Source organism: Pinus tabuliformis, chromosome 4_2, assembly GCF_031772625.1.
Source record: "Pinus tabuliformis cultivar Carrire ecotype Pingquan chromosome 4_2, CPIR1, whole genome shotgun sequence".
In the NCBI taxonomy this organism is placed as follows: Eukaryota; Viridiplantae; Streptophyta; class Pinopsida; order Pinales; family Pinaceae; genus Pinus; species Pinus tabuliformis.
The window spans coordinates 1,004,768,094-1,004,787,488 of NC_142304.1; positions in this window are offsets into that span (position 1 = coordinate 1,004,768,094).

The window sequence follows — 19,395 nt, forward strand, 5'->3', positions numbered from 1 at the left end:
GACAAAACCATCAAAAACCAATACAAGGGATCCAAACTGGGGTTCAATAAATTAGATCCTATACCACGAGCCAAAACCATAGGATCGTAAAAGACGGGCTAAAAACCAAGGGCCAAACATAGGATACCCCATGTGAGCGCGCTTCTCTGCATTGGAGTGAGAGAATTGGGGGACCGCACCTTATGAACGGTGAACCTGCGGGTATGTCCGCACTCCCTGGACGGCGAATCTGTGGGTCTGCACCTTTTGAACGATGCACCTGCGGACCTCTTATTTTCCATCACTTTGAGAGCCTGAACAGAGTTTTGCCACTTGAGTGAGTTGCCATCAAGTACAACACCTGTACCATAGAGCCAAACCAGAATCATAATGCCAACAATCTCCCCCTTTGGACTTGATAGCAACCTCAAGATCCTCATCATCATTCTCCCCCTTTGACATCAAGGGCAAAGGGTTATGCTCCCCCTGAGACCATGCTTAAGTCTTTTTTCTGTTGATCATGCTCCCCCTGACTGTAAACCAGATCTGCAAATCATAATCCATCATACACCATGAATGAAAGAGACATATTGCAGCGATATTCAGATCAGCATCAATGTCCGCCTTTTGTGCTACCATAATGCCAACAATGCATTATATGTGCTCCCCCTAAACTAGTGCTATGCGATCTTCGACCAATCCATAAACCAGCAAATGTACGCGTATACCCCATATGAACCTCGCGTACAGTCAACAATCTCTGAAACAGATGAGATTCAACAACAGGATGATGCATCAACAACCCCCAGCTTTTGCCTGAGGTATTCAAAGGTCTCCCTGGGCAATGGTTTGGTGAGTATATCAGCAACTTGTTCCTTAGAAGGAACATACTCCAACTTGACCTTTTGTTCAAGAACTTGTTCCCTGAGAAAGTGATACTTGATCGATATGTGCTTGGTCTTTGAATGCATGACTGGGTTCTTCGAAATGTTGATTGCACTTGTATTATCACATAAGATGGAGATAGGTGGAGTACAAGTGATCTGAAAATCCTGCAAGGTCTGCATCATCCAAAGGAGTTGAGTGCAACAAGATGCAGCAGCCACATATTCCGCTTCAGTTGTAGATAAAGCAATCGAACTCTGTTTCTTGCTGAACCAAGATACTAATCTGGAACCCATAAAGAATGCACCACCACTTGTGCTCTTCCTGTCATCCACGCTTCCGGCCCAATCTGCATCTGTATAAGCATGAAGTGTGAGATCTGTATCTCTAGGATACCATAAGCCATAGTTTTGAGTTCATTGAAGGTACTTGAAAATTCTCTTCACTGCCTAAAGATGAGTTTCCTTTGGATTTTCCTGAAATCTTCCAACTATTTCCACTGCATGCATGATGTCTGGTCGGGTACCTGTCAAATAAAGTAGACTTCCAATCATAGATCTGTAGGTTGGTTGATGCACTGCTGCTGATTCATCATTTGCACTGAGGCTACATCCTGTGGCCATGGGGGTACGTACTGGTTTTGCATCTTCCATGCCATGTTTCTTCAAAATCTGCTTGAGATACTTGGTTTGAGACAAGAAGATCTCGCCTTCATTTTGTTGGATTTGCAATCCAATAAAATATGTCAGTTCTCCAAGCAAAGACATTTCAAATTCTTTCTGCATTACCAAGGCAAAGCTTTGACTCATAGCTTCTTCATTGCTGCCAAAGATAATATCATCTACATACACAACAAGTATTAGTAATTTGTCATTTTCAATTTTTATGTAAAGATTGCTATCTGCTGACCCCTTTGAAAAACCTTGTTGATGAAGATATTTGTCCAAACGGTAGTACCAAGCCCTTGGAGCCTGTTTAAGACCATAGAGAGCCTTCTTTAATCTGTATACAAGATTTGGATCATTCATAAGGATGAAACCATCTGGTTGCTCAATGTACACTTCTTCTTCTAAGTCCCCATTCAGAAAGGCTGATTTCACGTCCATTTGAAAAACTTTGAACTTCTGAAAGCTTGAGAGAGAAAGGAACATTCGGATGGGCTCAAGTCTAGCAACGGGAGCAAAAGTTTCTTCGAAGTCTATTCCTTCTTGTTGAGCATACCCTTTACACACAAGTCTGGCCTTGTTTCTAATTACTTCTCCATTTTCATTCAACTTATTTTTGAAGATTCATTTTGTCCCTATGACATTCTTATCTTTTGGTCTGGGAACCAACTCCCAATTGTTGTTCTTTTCGATCTGCTCAAGTTCTTCATCCATCGCCTTGACCCAGAATTCATCTTTGCATGCCTCTCTTACATTTTGTGGTTCAGTGGAGGAGAGTAATGCCAAATAGCTTGAGGCTTCTGCAATTGTTCTTCTTGTTTGTACACCTGCTTCTTTCTACCCCAAAATCTGAGATTCTGGATGATTCTTTTTAACGTACCTGTATGGAGTCATCTCTTCTATCCTTATTTGCTCCTCAGGTGCCTCTTGAGGTTCTTCTTCATCATTTGTCTGATTTGGAGAGTAGTCTTCATCCTCTTCGATATTTTCATGATTTACTTACCTAGGGATGTATCCTTTTTCATCAACCACTACATCAATGTTGTCAACAATTCTTCCAAGTCTTTTATTGTAACACTTATATGCTTTGTTGTGGGGAGAATAACCAAGGAGAATGCCTTCATCTTCTTTAGGTTCAAGTTTGCCAAGCTGTTCATCAGTGTTCTTGATATAGCATTTGCTCCCAAAAATTTTGAAATGCTTTACCGAAGGAGTCTCACCATACCAGAGCTCATGAGGAGTTTGAGTGTTGTTCACTCGGACATTTATTTTGTTGAGAATAACAACCGTAGCAAATGCAGCTTCACCCCAGAAGGTTGCGAGAGTCCCAGACTCATCAAGCATAGCACGAGCCATTTGTTGGACCGTTTTGTTCATCCTTTCCACCACTCCATTTTGCTGAGGATTCCTAGCTGTAGAGAATTCCCTTCTTATTCCATGTTCTTCACAGAAATCGAAAAATTCATTTGAGGTAAACTCCCCACCTCTGTCGGACCTGAGGCACTTAATTTTGTGATCTGATTCATTTTCAGCCAATGCTTTAAAAGATTTGAATTTTTCGAATGCTTCGTCCTTGTGTTTCATAAGTCCCAACCAAACCATCCTGGAGAAGTCGTCAATGAATAATATAAAGTATTATTCTCCTCGAGGTGACCTTGTCCTAAATGGACTACATACATCTGTATGGACTAGTTCAAGAGGCCTGCTGGCTGATCCTTCCTTCTCAGGGAAGTTAGTTCTGGTTTGCTTACCAAACTGACATGATTTACATATGGTGTTGTAAGGAATTTTGATATCTGGAAGACCACGAACAGCCTGGTATTTGCATGCTTTCCTTATTTGTGAAAAACATAGATGCCCCAACCTCCGGTGCCATAACCAATGTTCATCATCCTTACTCAAATAGCATTGTTGTTGTCCTTCTTCAAATATGTATAGATTATTTGGAGTTCTTCTGCCTTGGATCATTGTTTTTCCTGTATCAAGATCACGAACGCTACATCCATTTGATCGAAATATTACCTCGGTTCCTTGATCGCACAACTAACTGACACTCAGTAGATTATGCTTCAAGCCATCAACATACAAAACATTTCCAGCTTTGACCTTTTCTTTCAAATGAGTAGTGCATTTTCCTTTTATGGCTGCAGGGGTATCATTTCCAAAAGAAACTTTCTTATCCTTTTCTAAAGCAGTATATGATTCAAGTTTTTCTTTATCACTTGTCATATGCTTCGAACATCCGTTGTCGATGTACCATAGATTTTCCTGTCCTTCTGCATAAAAAGCTATCCCACATCTTTCTGGTTGTGGCTCCTTTATTCTCCATGTTTGGGTGGTTGAGGCTTGTTCCTTTGTCTGTCGAAACCTGCTCCTACATTCAGAATCTTCATGACCAAATTTATTACAAATAGAACATTCAATTTCATTTTCAAGGGCCGAAAAATTGTTATAGGTCATTTTCGTAATCCCGGTCATACTTCTTTGTTTTTGAGCTTCTCTAGTCATGATTGTCTTATAGGCAACACATTGAGCTACTTTGTGACCAAAGTTATGGCAAGAGAAACATTGGCCATTAAAGAAACTTCTGCGATTATCAAATCTACCAGCCAAATGGTTGTAATTTCTATTGTCATCCATTCTTGAAGCAAATTGAGAAGTTTTTACCTGTGGCTGGTTGTAGCTTTTGTTCACCCTTAAGATGGATTGCCCATGGTTTACCTGGTCGTCTCTAATTTTTCTTGATGTAATTTGTCCCTGCTTTACCTGATGATCTACATTGGGCTTTTGCTCATTCCTCCTTGCTACATCAAGATAACTCTTTGAGGTGGATGCTTGAGATGTTTCTCCATTATAACCTAGACCTGTCTTGATTAGAGGAGAACGTTGAACATTGATAATCTCATCCAGAGTTTCAGATCCTTTAACAAAATTAAGATTAAGAACCTTTGTTTTCTCAATTTCTTTTCTAAGGCCAACAATTTCACATTCTAACTTCTCAAGAGATTTTTCTTTTTCATCAAGTTGAAATTGCAGAGTATCAATGATCACATTCTTTTCTTCTAAACATGTCTTGAGTCTAGAAATCTCTTCATAAAAGTCATCCATATCTATAGCATCCATGTAATCATCATCTTCAAAGGCCATTAAAAGTTTATAATCATTACCTCGTTCATCTTCGTCACTATTTGATAGGCCATCACTGTCTTCATGAGTGTAGTAACTTTTCTTAGTTGCATTGTGTTTCTTGTTCCATCTAACAGGTTCCTTTCCTTTGTCAATCTTATCCTTGTGAGGACATTTGGCAGCATAGTGACCGACTCTCCCACAAGCAAAGCATTTGAAAGGTAACTTACCTCGGAACTGTCTAGTACCCCGTTGAATATTTTTGACAAAATTTGATTCTTATTCTTCTTCTGACACGTGTCCTGACTCATAGTACTCGCCTTTGCCTGAAGCCTTGAAGGCAGCTTCTCTCCTGTCTGATGGACCTCCTTTCCTCATTTCATAAGCAGTTATAATTTTGTGCAACTATGACATTTTAAGGCTTTGTATATTCTCCTTTTCGTCTATAGCAGAAACTTTAGATTCAAACCTAGGGGACAAAGATCTTAGAACTTTTTCAACCACAACAGCCTCTTTTATTTCTTCACCCAAATTTTTCATACAATTAACAATCTCATCTACACGAAGAAAATAGCTTGCCACACTTTCATCATTATACATCCTGAGATTTTCATATTGAATCCTGAGGGTTTGAAGTTTTTCTATTTTTACCTGATCATCTCCTTCATAGCTCAGAACAATCTTGTCCCATATCTCTTCTGCAGATTTAAACTGCATTACCTTGACAAATTCTGATTGACATAGGCATCCTAATAGAGTATTGACCGCCTTTGCATTTGTTTCATATTTCTTCTTCTCAGCCGGATCTGTAGGAGTTGTTGAAGGAAAGGTATACCCTGTATCTATGATATCCCAGACTTCTGTACCAAGAGACTGAAGATAGGCAGTAACTATTACCTTCCAATAAACGAAGTTTGTCCCATCAAAAATCGGTGGCCTGATTGATGCTTTCCTCTCGTAGTTGCTCATGATGCAAGATATTTCTTCAAGCGATCAAGCTTCTTCTGAAGAACCTGCTCTGATACCAATTGTTGAAAATAATACTGAGAGGGGGGTGAATCAGTATTATCAAATTCTTTTCAATATGCCTTCCAGATTTATACTTTAATTTATTCTTCAGATATTGATCATTAATTTGTATGTCAGTACCATATAATAATGAACAAGAACCAGAAAAATAGATAAGCACACCAAAGAGCACCAGATAGAAGGTGGAAACCCAATGTGGGTGAAAACCACCTGATGCAATATGTCTCTATCTTCTTTCAATTTAGAAACTTCTTTTACAAGGATTTTGTACTGGTGCAGTCCTTTACCAGTACACAGGCTACAACCTGCAAAGAGCTACAACTCTCTCTCGTTTTCCAGTCTCTCTTGGAAGGGAGCTACAACCCCCTTTTCTCTTCTACTTCTTTAAGGACCACGTTTCATTAATTTTCAGACTGGATCCAAGAAGATCAAATAATCATCAAGTACATGCAAATCACCCAATCTCCTTATACAACCAATGAATCACCCAACTACTCAGAATGCTGTAAACAGAAAAGTAAAACCAGAAATCTAAACCCAGAACTCTGCAACAATAAATACATCCAATAAATGTTTCAAGACAGGTCCGCAACTTCACCAATATAAACCTGCGGGTATCCGCAACCTTTCTATGCCTGAACTACGCAGATCCGCACTATATCCTTCTGCTGCTCTGCGTACCACCGCAACTTCCCCTTCTGCTAAACTGCGTACCTCAACTCAAATACGCACTGCATTGTGTGTCAGACCGCGTACCTCTGCACTGTTCCTTCTGTGCCTCTGCGTATCTCCGCACTTTGCTTTCTTCTACACTGCGTACCTCGCACTGCGCCTTCTGATGCGCTGCGTACCCCCGCACTGCGTCTTCTCCTGCACTGCGTACCCCCGCACCTACACCGTGGATCGCCTGCGAACCTCTGATTAGGGCCAAATTAACAGTCCTCCAATGTGCCACAGTCAGTCAGATCCACAGATCTGATCATGCGCCCGAGAGTTCATGACTTATCAATAGATTCACCTTAAGATTTCTCCTTGATTTAGATCTTAGCTCTGTAAAACCAAAACACCCAAATTTTCAAATCTTAAGATATTCAATTTTTCACAAGTGACCAGCCAAGTGATCTCCTTCCCCTTTTTATAGTCAAACATTATCCACACCATGGGACAAAACCATCAAAAACCAATACAAGGGATCCAAACTGGGGTTCAATAAATTAGATCCTATACCACGGGCCAAAACCATAGGATCGTAAAAGACGGGCTAAAAACCAAGGTCCAAACATAGAATACCCCATGTGAGCGCGCTTCTTTGCATTGGAGTGAGAGAACTGGGGGACTGCACCTTATGAACGGTGAACCTGTGGGTATGTCCGCACTCCCTGGACGGCGAACCTGCGGGTGCGCACCTTTTGAACGATGTACCTGCGGACCTCTTATTTTCCATCATTTTGAGAGCCTGAACAGAGTTTTGCCACTTGAGTGAGTTGCCATCAAGTACAACACCCGTACCATAGAGCCAAACCAGAATCATAATGCCAACACCTTGCACACTCCATGATTGTCATGTTCATCCTTTCTGACACACCATTTTCTTGTGGTGTTCCTGGAACTGTCTTCTCTCTAGGAATTCCATTCTCTGAACAGTACCTATCAAACTATTTGTTGCAATATTCACCTCTATTTTCTAATCTGAGACACTTCAACCTTTTTCCTGTCTCATTTTCAACCAAAGCTTTCCATTTCTTGAAAGTATCAAATACATCAAATTTATTTCGAATACAATAAATCAAGGTTTTTCTGGTTGCATCATCAATAAAAGTAACATAATAATGAGAGCCACCAAGAGATGATACCTGAGCAAGTCCCATACATCTGTATGCACAAGCTCTAATTTTTCGCTCTTCTTTTCTTTCCCAACTCTATGGAATCTGACTCTATTATGTTTTCCATAAACACAATTCTCACAGAATTTTAAATCAATATGCTTCAAACCTGGCAACAAATTTCTTGAGTGAAGAATCTGCATCCCCTTCTCACTCATGTGCCCGAGCCTATGATGCCACAATGTCGTATCTTCTCCTGTAGAGGTTAAAGCATTAATATAATTAGAAATACCATTGCATAAATACAATGTACCAACATTTCCTTCTTTCGCTATTGCCAGGGATCCATTAGTGACCTTCCAGGTTTTATATATGAAAGTAGCTATGCAACCTTCACCTCCCAACTGCCCTATTGAAATCAGATTTTTCTTCATATATGGAACATGCCTTCCAATGATTTTACAAAGTTTATCATCACCCAATCAAACTTGTCCAAAATCTCCTTGAACATTATCATAAAAATGTTTCCTATCAGGTGTGGCATGGAATGAAGCCCCTAAATCTACCACCCAGGCATCAATAATATTTCCTAATGAAAGAATCAAAGCATCTTGCAACACATCACCTATTACATTTGCTTCATGATTATTTTCTTGTTGCGCGTCTCCTTCTTTTCCCTTTCGAGACTTGCAGTATTTCTTTAGGTGTCCTTTCTTCATGCATTTCCAGCACACTATCCCTGATCTAGACTTGGATCTACCTTTTCTTGACTTGCTGCAATATCCGGGGCTCTTTCGTCTTTCCATTTTTCTTCCCCTAATCTCTGCAGTCAAAGCATTTCCTGATGTCTCACCGAATCTTTTCCATCGCATTTTCTCGCTAAGGATTGCACGGACAACATCATCAAAATTTAAGGTACTAGATCCAGAGACAGAGTTACTAATGGCCATAACTAAACCATTCCAACTTTCTGGTAATAAGCACAAAAATAACATAGCCCTAACTTCATCATAAAAAGTTACCCCTACAGAACTTAACTGACTGGTAACTGTATTAAACTCATTTAAATGATCAGCAATAGATCCACCTTCTGGCATCTTCATATTAAATAAACGCTTTATAAAGGCTGAGGGTTTTCATATAGTTTGGCCAATGTTGACATTAAACCCTCTGTTGTCGTTTCCTTTGAAATATTAAACACTACCAACGCCACTAGGCACAACCATATTGTTCCAAGTGCTTTTCTGTCAAGAATATCCCATTCTGTGTCTGTCATACTCATCGGCTTCTTTGTCTTTCCACTCAATGGTTAGTACAGATCTCTCTGGTACAAATAATCTTCCATCTGCATCTTCCACAGCTGGTAGTTTTTGTCGTTAAATTTTTCGACCCTAAACCTACCATCTTCTGCCATTGCTCCCACTCGAACCAGGAACCCTTCTCTCCTGCGAGTTTATCAGCCAAAAAAAAGACCTTCGGCTCTGATACCAGTTGTTAGTAAATTATATATTACAGAGAAATGGGGCACATAAAATATTACAGAAATATAAACACAGAAAACGCATCAAACAAGAGAGACACAGATATACGTGGTTCACCTAGTTTGGGCTACATCCACGGAGAAACGACGAGTCCTTCTTTTTATATTATCCATCAAACTGAAGAGATACAACCTACAGCAGATCTACTGTAATCCCCTCTTTGCTCTCAATCTCCTCTCTCTTCCTCACTTAGAATACAGATATACATATACGCAATACAATTCCCTCATATATAGTGAGGGGTTTCCTTCCAGGGCAAAAAACCCTAAATTAAACATAACTTCTACTGTCACATCTCCGCATAATGAGTGGCCAAAATTGACTACGAAATTACAACATTTTACAAGGCAATTTTACGTCTATTCTTAGCTTCGGGGGCACTGCCCCTGATCCCCCGGCTAGGGGGCTCCCAAAGGTCACAGCCACCCCCCCCCCCCCAACCCCCCTTGTAGCAAATATTTTACAGGCAGCATTGCCGCCCCATTACAAACTGGGGTCCAATGCGGCGATACCTTTGAATACAGAAGATAATCAAGCTCCACACCCAACACAATTAATGTCTCGTGCCTTTCCAAAGCCTTTTCCATTTCCTTTGCCATTTCCCTTTAGCCATAATAACCAAAATGAACACCCACTAGGATGTTTTTCCCACCATTCATCTTGGAATACGTGTCCCATGACCTTGGTCTTATATTTTTTTACATGAATTTTTACGAGTGTTGTTACATCCATTCCCTACATAACCTCAGCAACGAATGGTTTCCCAATCTCCTCAACCTCCTTAATGTGTAAATGAGGGGCCCTATTTCCATCCTACTAGTAATACATTTGTCCTTATGTACCAAGAGCTAGCCAATGTGACTATGCAAGAGAAATCTTATGATACTCTTGAGTCAAGTTCTTCCTTTAAGGACTCAACCACCCTAGCTACTTCCACTGGACCTCTCATGCTAGATAAACCCATGGATTCAGTCAATTTCCCACCTAAAGGTGTTGATCACATGTAAACACAGAACTTCTTTGCATGGGCTACCCAACACTATAGAATTGTTGATGATTTAGCCTAGACTCATTGTGCCATGCCTACCTTGGAGATTTTTCAGATCTTCTCTCAGCAGCACCAACCCTTGATGACTTTGATTGGGGGGGGTTGTATCCCTCATATTCTTCTCTCATCACCTTTAATGTTGATGCTCCTCACTATATACTTTCCCACCAGATCACCTTTCAGATCAATGTGTGAATCTTCCATAAGAATATTCATCGCACTCTCATGGATGAAGGCTCTTCTACCTATGTTATGTCAGCATCATGCTGGAAAGCTCTCAACTCTCCAGCGCTTGCCAAGTCTACTACCACTCTTTAGGAATTTGATGGACACCATTTTTTACCTCAAGGGGTTCTTCCCAATTTTTCCATTGAGCTTGATGGAAAAACTTGCTACATTGATGTGGAAGTCATTGACGTTGCTTTGGATTATAACCTACTCCTTAGTTGTAGTTTGTTTTATGCTATGTACATTTTCGTTGTTAGGTGTGTGTTATATTCTTTCCATGACTAGCCCCATGTGCTAGGTGGGTGGACCTACCTATGGTTTTGTGCATTGGTTTTGCACATGGTTTTAGGCATGATGGTTTTATTCCCATGGTATCTTGTAGATCCAGTCAAGGGAACTAAGGTTATGTTCTAATCAAGGGTTAATGGATTGGGGTTTATGAATGCTTCAACATGTATATATAGATATATGTATTGTAGCATTGAAAGGAACATAATAAGAAACCAATTTGGTAGTATCAGTTTTGGGATCCAGGGGAAAATCTATGTGTATTTGTTTTGTTTTTCTCGCCATTGTATATTTTCTATCTTTTAAGAATTCGTTTGCAGGTAATTTATGTACAGGGTTAAAACATACATTTGGTATTAGAGTTTCTTTGGATTCAAGGGGACACCATTCCTGCTGAGGGGTTTTGTGATCCAGGTGGATATTGGTGGCCACTCACCAAGTCCACTTGGACCCCCACCATTATTTATTTTAGCTTTTCAGTTTCCTTAACTGTAGCACAATTTACAATTTTTAAAAAAAATTCCGGTCCCAAAGTTCCAGAGCCGTTTTGAAGCCCTAAACGATGTTTTTTGGGAAAACTGGAAGAAAAATGGGTCCATGGACTAATGTTGCTCTTCTAAAATTTGTATTTCTAGAATAGATATTTCTAACGAGATATTGTGCTCGTCAAACGGAGATCGTATGCCAAAGTTACAAATCCAGGAGTTGATGTACCAATTTACCCAAACAAGGCCCACAATTTGGCATTTCATCTTCTAGGGTTAGGTTTTTGGCTCTTTAGGGTTTTCCATTGTTTCTAAACAATAAATAGTTCTTCCAGCCTCATTGTAACATAGATCAGAGGCATGTAGCTACCACAGCTCTTCTTAGAGATAAGCTACCATCGCCCTAGCTAGTGTATTTCCATTTCTGTTTGTAAGCATATTTCAGTATTTTACATTAATGAAATGAAGTATTGTTTCTGCTGCATCTTTGTGTTTACGGTTATCTCTGTAATTTGTTGTGTTCCTAGTTAAACCCGAATCAGTGGTATCAGAGCGGCCTATTTTTTTCTCTGTTTTTCTTTGCATGTCCCCAACAAGGTCGGGATATAAGGATTTAGGGCTTGAACAGGTTGAACCTTTGCAAGACCGGCCTTGCAAATCCCGACGGCCCCCATGGCGGATGAAAAGAAAGACAAGGGGGCAGGAGATCCTATCAAAATCTTGCTCGAAGAAGCCCTTGACCAACAAAGGAATGCAATGATATACAACTTTGCCCAGATCCTTCAGTGACTACCCAGGGGCGACGCATTGACTTCCAACATCTACTTTAGAAATGCCACACTGTTTAAGGTACAAGTTAATTTTTAAATCCCCATATTCGAGGGTCAAATAAATGCAAATGTCGTCGATAAATGGTTAAATTTGCTAGAGAGTTATTTTTTTGTTCATGATTTTTCCAGATAGGAAAAGATTATTTTCGCTCTTCTCAAAGCAGCCCCCCATGTCAAGGACTGGTGGGAAACCTACTGCAAGCAGAAGGACGAAAGTACAGGCTCACTATATTCAGCCGCACCCACTTGGGATTCATTCCAGGATGCCATCAAGGAGTAGTACTACCCAGTCAGAAGCTATGAGGATCAATACATAAAGTGGACCAAGCTGCAGCAGGGAAGGGACCAAGATGTGCCAAAGTATACCAATATTTTCCATACCCTTCGTACAAAATTGGGTATCACAGATTCAGAATAGCATTTGGTACTCAAATACTATGGTTGCCTGCACAAGTACATCCAGGAAGAAATAGAATTCCTGAACATCTCCTCGCTCGGCACAACATACCGATATGTCATCAAAGTCGAGCAAAAGTTCAAATAGAAGAACTGAGACTTTGGATTTCCGAATCTGAAGCAAGGGAAAGGTGCCCCAAAACCGCAGAACAAAGGACAAAGCCAAGGTAGGCGGCCCATGACAACCCGCCAAAGCTGCAAGCAAAGAACAACGATGCAAAGCCGAAAAAGGACACGGGAAAGTGGTGTGAGTTCCATAACAGCTCCACTCACAACACAAGTGAGTGTTGGGCCAAGCAGTCACTGGTGGTGTTATAAACATACTTGGGCACCCCCAATCTTATATGTCGATAAACTAGGGCTCTTTAATCCCTAAAAGTGTTGTTTCATACCCTAAAATATCACGGTCAACTGATTACATCATTCCCCAAAAGTTCCACCTGAAAAACCATCCAGAACTGGCCAAAACAAGACCATACTGACTGCTCCACTGTCAAGGTGTGATGCATATTGATGAGGCCTTCTATGGGGTGCGATGAGTGAGAATGGACAAATGTCTGAGACAGTTTGCTAAGTGGATGCTCATGGAATCTACTAGAAACTTCTCCTATGGCACTTGTTTCTCTGAATTCGCCCAGGGATGAGTAAGAGATCCAAGAAATCTCCAAGTGGAACCAAAAACAACAAGTGGAATGACACTAATCAAAAACCTAGAGATGACTCACACCCTTGTAGACATCTATAAATGGATCCCTCATCTGAGAGATCCAGAACCTGGAATTTTGTAATTTGTAAGGAAGTGTTGATAGTTTGTATCTGAGAAAGAGTATTATATTGTTGGGTGATCTTGCTTTTCATGAGGTGAAGAGGGCTTTGATGCTGGAAGGATGATGCTGGATCAGACAGCTGGGTTGTAATTCTCCCTTCTATTATTAATAAAGTTCTTTGAGTTTTCCTCCATACAATCGTGTATTTGTGAATGTTGTTATTTGTGAATGCCATTGTATGTTCAATGTATTTCTGATTTTGCATTGCTTATGATATAATATATCAAGATGCTTTGATGTTGTTTTGTTACTTTGTCTCTACAGGTATTCTCTAAGCGGGATAAGTAGGAGAGGAGTTACAAGCTCTATAAAGGGGGAGGGAAATCAAGCAAGGAGTCAAGCGAAAGATACAGGTTGGTTCCTTTGCTTCTCTCTTAGCTATCATACATAGAGGAAATCCCAAACTGCTTTGATTGTTTGTTTGCTAGGATAGTTGTCAATCCTAGAGGGCTGGTAGATCGAAAAGACACTAGTTTTCCTGGAAACAAAATGGCGACTCCACTGGGGATCGAATAGATGTCTATTGGTTATTGTTGTTTGTTTTATAAACTATAGATGGAGCTTGAAGTTATCCAAATAGCCTTCAAACTGCTCTTGCTCTGCAATTGCATAGTAGATGAATGTTGCTTCAATCAATCTTCGGTTTAGTTTATGAACTGAACATCTGAATTACAAACATTCTAGATGCCCTTGTGGTAGCTTAGTAACCTCCCAAGATCATACCTCTGTACTTTGCTTTTTACTGTCTATCATAGCTCAGCTTAACTCACTGAAATCAGCTACAAATCTGAGTCAAAACCAATCTTAGTTGTGCTCCCTGGCCCATCACACTGTCTGTCACTGTCTGCCAGTATGCATCGCTCATCCTAAGTCAGAAAAGTGCGATGCATCCTTCTTTCTGTGAAGCCCAGGTGCGATGATTGACTGAGTCTACTTCCCTTCTTGAAATTTGTGGTTTTTGTCCTTGTTTTCAGCTTTATTTAGTTGTTTTGCTTCTTATGAATAGTACCTCATTACTGAAGCCTCCTTGCATCAGATATATCATCCTCCATTGATTAGGATTAGTAAATGTTTATTTTCTATCATTTATGGTCCTTTGTCGAAAATTTTCTTAAATCGAACTATCGTTTTGGTCCAAAAGTGTCGTAACCGTCGTTTTGTGTCAAAAAGAGAAGTGTCGTTGAGTCTTCCTTCCTTGGATAGTCGATTGAACTTTTTGTCATGTATTTGATTTTATTTGTTAATATTTTGAAGTGTCGAAAGCATTTTCTATTCAAAATCGAAAAGTATCGTTTAGTCTTCCTTTCCATTTTGAAAAATAAATTGTCGAAATGTCACTTTGAGTAAAAATATTTCATATCTTTACCACATTTAGTTTTCTTTTTTGGCATTTTCACATTAAAGAAAACAAAAAAAATAACATGCATTTGCATTTGCATTTAGACTGTGTGCGAAAAATGATTTAGGAAAAGTGCATTTAGTGTGTGCTCTTTGCTCTTTGTTTAAAAGAAATCGTAATCTTCTTTCCTTAGTAGCTAGGATTTTCATTGATCAAAATAAGAAACGAGTGTTTATCATTGAAGATTGCGTATTTATGAATTTTAAATCTACGTCATGCGGTGAACCATTGAAAGGAAAACTTTTAAACAAGATAAACTCTAAAATAAATTTTAATGAAATTAACAATGCTTTGGAACCTAACGCAACACATCTAGAGGTCTAGGCTAGAGACGTGCTCCAGCGTCGTAAAATCTAGTAACTATCATTTTCATTGAAGGTTGGGTGATTCCTCCTCTTTGATACGACAAGTGCTAGCACGGATTTGTGCTTCCCGTACCGTCACGTATATATTGGGAGACCATAATAGGCTTATATCCTTTATCCATAGGAAGCCGTGCCTGCCACCCTATCGATCACAATGCACTGAACACAGCATTCGAGAAGATTGTCTGTCATACATAATTCCTTGGTAATTTCTCTTTAATTTATCACCAAGGTGTATTTTGCAGTTTTGTGATTGGTTTGGTAATCCCTCTGTCTATATCTCCAGAGTAGTCACTTTCGTTCCTTTTCGACTCTTTAAAAGAAAAGTTCCATCTGAGCACTTGTCACTTCAGGCTCATTAAAAATCGAAGGGGACCAGAGTCATCTTTAGCTTTTTCTCGACTCTTAAAAATTGGAAAAGCAAAGTTGTGTCAAAGCATCATTAAAATTTATTAATTTTGGAATAACATCCATGTTCCTTCGTTGGTCTTAGGTTGAGATAATGGAGTCCAACAATCAAGGAATCCCTTTGGAGGGGATTCCTAATCCTTTTACATCTTGGGGAAATATTTGTGCACCTCATATGGCCACTTTGTCCCTTCTGAGACTTACTATTGGCCTACCAATATGGCTATTCTCACCCTCTGTGGTTCAAAATAATGTGATTCCTCAGCAATCGAATCAGCATCCAGTTGATGTTAAAATTGACCCCTCGCCTTCTTCTTCGTTTGTTTCTCCCTCCCCTTCTTCCTCTTTGCTTGGTGAAAGTAGTGATGCTAATAACCAAGTGGCTAAGAAGAAGAAGAAAGGTAAGGAGAAGAATAAAAATCCAATTCAGCGAGGGCGCAACAACCAACCATAGATTTGGATGCATTAGCTGGTGAAAATCCACACATTAAAGCTCATAAACCCAGATATCCTTGCATAATCTGTAGAGGAGACCATTATCATCGAGATTTTCTGTGCATTCCTCAGATCTTGAGAGAATGGTCCCCCCATTCACACCAACCGGTGTCATCAACCTCTGTTGATCATGTTGATAATACACCATCAACTAGTGATAGTGAAGTCCACGGACAGAAAGGAAAAGTCAAAGTTCCATGTGTGTTATGTGAAGGGAACCATATAATTCCCCGTTGTCCTTTTTTGGGTGAGGCCAAAAGAGTCTTGCATAACCATCCTGCTTCACCGCAGCAACTTCCACTTGGATACAAGAAACTATCCCCTAGTCCTTTACTAGTGGAAAATCCAATTGACTTAATTGAACCGTTGGTCGAAACACCTATTGTTGAAAGTGAATCTTCTGAGTCCATATCGGACCAAAGTCAACAAGTCGAGATGGCAATCAACCCAGTTTTACCTTCAGAAGATCATATCCATCCTCAAGAGAGTGAGAACGATACCATTAAAATTCTCTTTGTTACTTTAGAGTCCGATGAACTTGGGGGCAATCCACTTGTTCCTTCACAACAGAAAGAGAATCCCCCAGTTCCCGCTACTCAAGGGGTTATTTCACCCATTTATCCAGTACCCCCTCCAAGCAGTCTAATCGCTTCCTTTGATTGGAATCGACTAACAAGATCTCGCCTTCCTTCTAATGTACCATTCCGGATCATATTACAAGTTTACAAAATGATCATTTCCGGCACTATCATAAATGAAGGGGAATCAGTGATTATCCTTTCCTCAACTGCTTGGAAAGTGCTTGGTTCGCCATCGCTTATGCCTGTTACATAGAATTTGTCAGGATTTACAAAGGAACCAATAGATGTTGGAGTTAATTCTTACATTCCATATTTAAGAAGTTGGTTTGTGATGGTCGAGAAATTCTCTCAACCTCTCTATCTAATTTAGGAATAAGTTGGATCTCAGAAACTCTATTTAAAAGAGTAATCTGAATGTAATCGTGTGTGAGTGTGTTTACACATGCACCATTTGTGCTTAATATAATTGTATTTCTATAACTGTGTATGATTTAGCCATTTTTATCATGGTATCATAGCCAAGGATAATTTTAGGGGCGAATGTTCGCCCTTTGGCGAAATTAAGGGGTTTTAAATTTTTAGTGGGCGAATATTTTGTATCATAGTACATTTTTACAAATCACCTCAAATAGCCCACCTTATTTTAAGGGAGAGGGTAAAAAAGGTAAATTTAGCCCTTGAAATTAGGACTTACAACCTTCCATTCACCCATTTTCAAGAATAGGTTTTATTTAAGTGAATCCATTCGCCCATTTTCAAGAATAGGTTTTATTTAAGTGAATCCGATGGGCCAAATACCATATTTATAAAAGAGGTATGGTAAATTAATAAAAATATAAATAAATGAGAGGTATGGTAAATAAATAAAACATTTTTTATATTTACTCCATAAGTCACCTTATATACATGTAAGGGTGTAAACACATAAAAATATAAGTAAAGTGGAGTTATGGTAAATAAATAAAACGTCTTTTTATACTTACTCAAAAGGTATGGTAAATAAATAAAAATATAAATAAACTAGACGTATCGTAAATAAATAAAACTTCTTTTTATATTTAGTCCATAACCCTCGTTCTATTTATGAAGGCTCAAGAAAGAGGTTTTATTTAAGTGAATCCTATGGGCCAAATACCATAGGTATGGTAAATAAATAAAAATATAAATAAAATAGAGGTATCGTAAATAAATTAAACCTCTTTTTATATTTAGTCCATAACCCTCGTTCTATTTATGAAGGCTCAAGAAAGAGGTTTTATTTAAGTGAATCCTATGGGCCAAATACCATATTTGTAAAAGAGGTATGGTAAATTAATAAAAATATAAATAAACGAGAGGTATGGTAAACAAATAAAACATTTTTTATATTTACTCCATAAGTCACCTTAAATTTACGAACACTCAAAAAATGGGTTCTATTTAGGTGAAACCTATGGCCAAAATACTATGGGACAAATACCATGGACTAGATTGTTATTAATACCATGCAAAAAACCATTATTAACCCTAATATTAGAATTAATAAAAATAAAAATGGCACATGGTATTGACCCATGGTATTCACCAAAATGGCACATGGTATTGACCCATGGTATTCACCTGGAGTGTAGCCTATTTAAATGGGGGAATTAAACCAGCATGTAGCCTATGCTAAGATTCACTAGGACTTTACAAAGTTTTATTATTTAGTGAAAGCCTGGTGAGAGATTCGCCAAAAAATTATATATACATATTATATTATTGATAAAATCGCCTTCCATTTTTCCTATATACCATGGAGATTCGCCCATTTATTATATTTATAAATTTAGGGGGGTTCTTAAAATTTTCCCTGATCATAGCTAGATCTGAACCTGTGTTGTGAGGTGGTGCATCTAGATGTTAACCGGGCTGTTGCAACCTGAGTATTCTAGACGGAGCAACCTGCGGTTCACTTGGCACTTTTGCGAAGCTGCATCCAAAGCTCAAACCTTATGAATATTGTTTCATGGTATTCATTTTGACGTTTTTTTATGTCCTGGACTCTGGATCTAGAACCAGAGATTTTAGTCACATAGCAATTACTCGGTTTGTCCTCATTGCTGTGGGCGCAGCACCATTCTCTTCTCAACGCATTCGCCCACTGATCAATACTCCGCAGATGCAGACTGGAGATGGACGATGCCACGACCCTATAGAAATTGTCTGTTAAAGTCTGCGAACCCTGATGAAGAGAATTGTGGCCATTGCTAATAAGGGGTGCTTCCGTTTGAAAAATAGCATAATGCGCTCTACACTGTATTAAAAAAACTCTGTACCACGCCTCTCAATAATTCACCATATCAATCCAATTAATTATGATTAATGCTCGGCCCTCGACTTGTACTGCGACAGCTAAGCCACAAGTGATGGGAGACGGTTTCTGATATTCACACAGAGAGACAGCCGATTCCAAAAGTTATAATTGAATCTGATCGAAAGAGGTGAGGAACGCACGTTTTTTTTTTCAAGCCTGTAAAATCATTTTTTTTCCTCAACAGGATTTTTCTCGCCATTTTAGAAAAGGTATTCTCTTTTATCATGGAGTTTATGGTGTTAGACAAATTCAGTGGTTTGAATTTTCCCTCGTGGAAAGTAAAAATACAACTGCAATTAATGAATAAAAACTTGTGGGGAATAGTGAATGGTTCAGAAGCAGCACCTACAGATGCCAAAGAGTTATTTGAATGGAAAAATAGAGATGACAAAGCTAAGTCTATTATTGGACTTGCTCTTTCTGATTCGCAATTACATCATGTAGATCTTACTAAAACATCAAAGGAAATATGGGAACATTTGGCTCAATTGTTTGGTGTAAAATCTACAAATGCAAAATTTTCCCTAAAGCTGCAATTGTTTAGTCTGAAAATGAATGAGGAGACATCTATGTCCAATCATATAAATAATTTAATGTCTCCT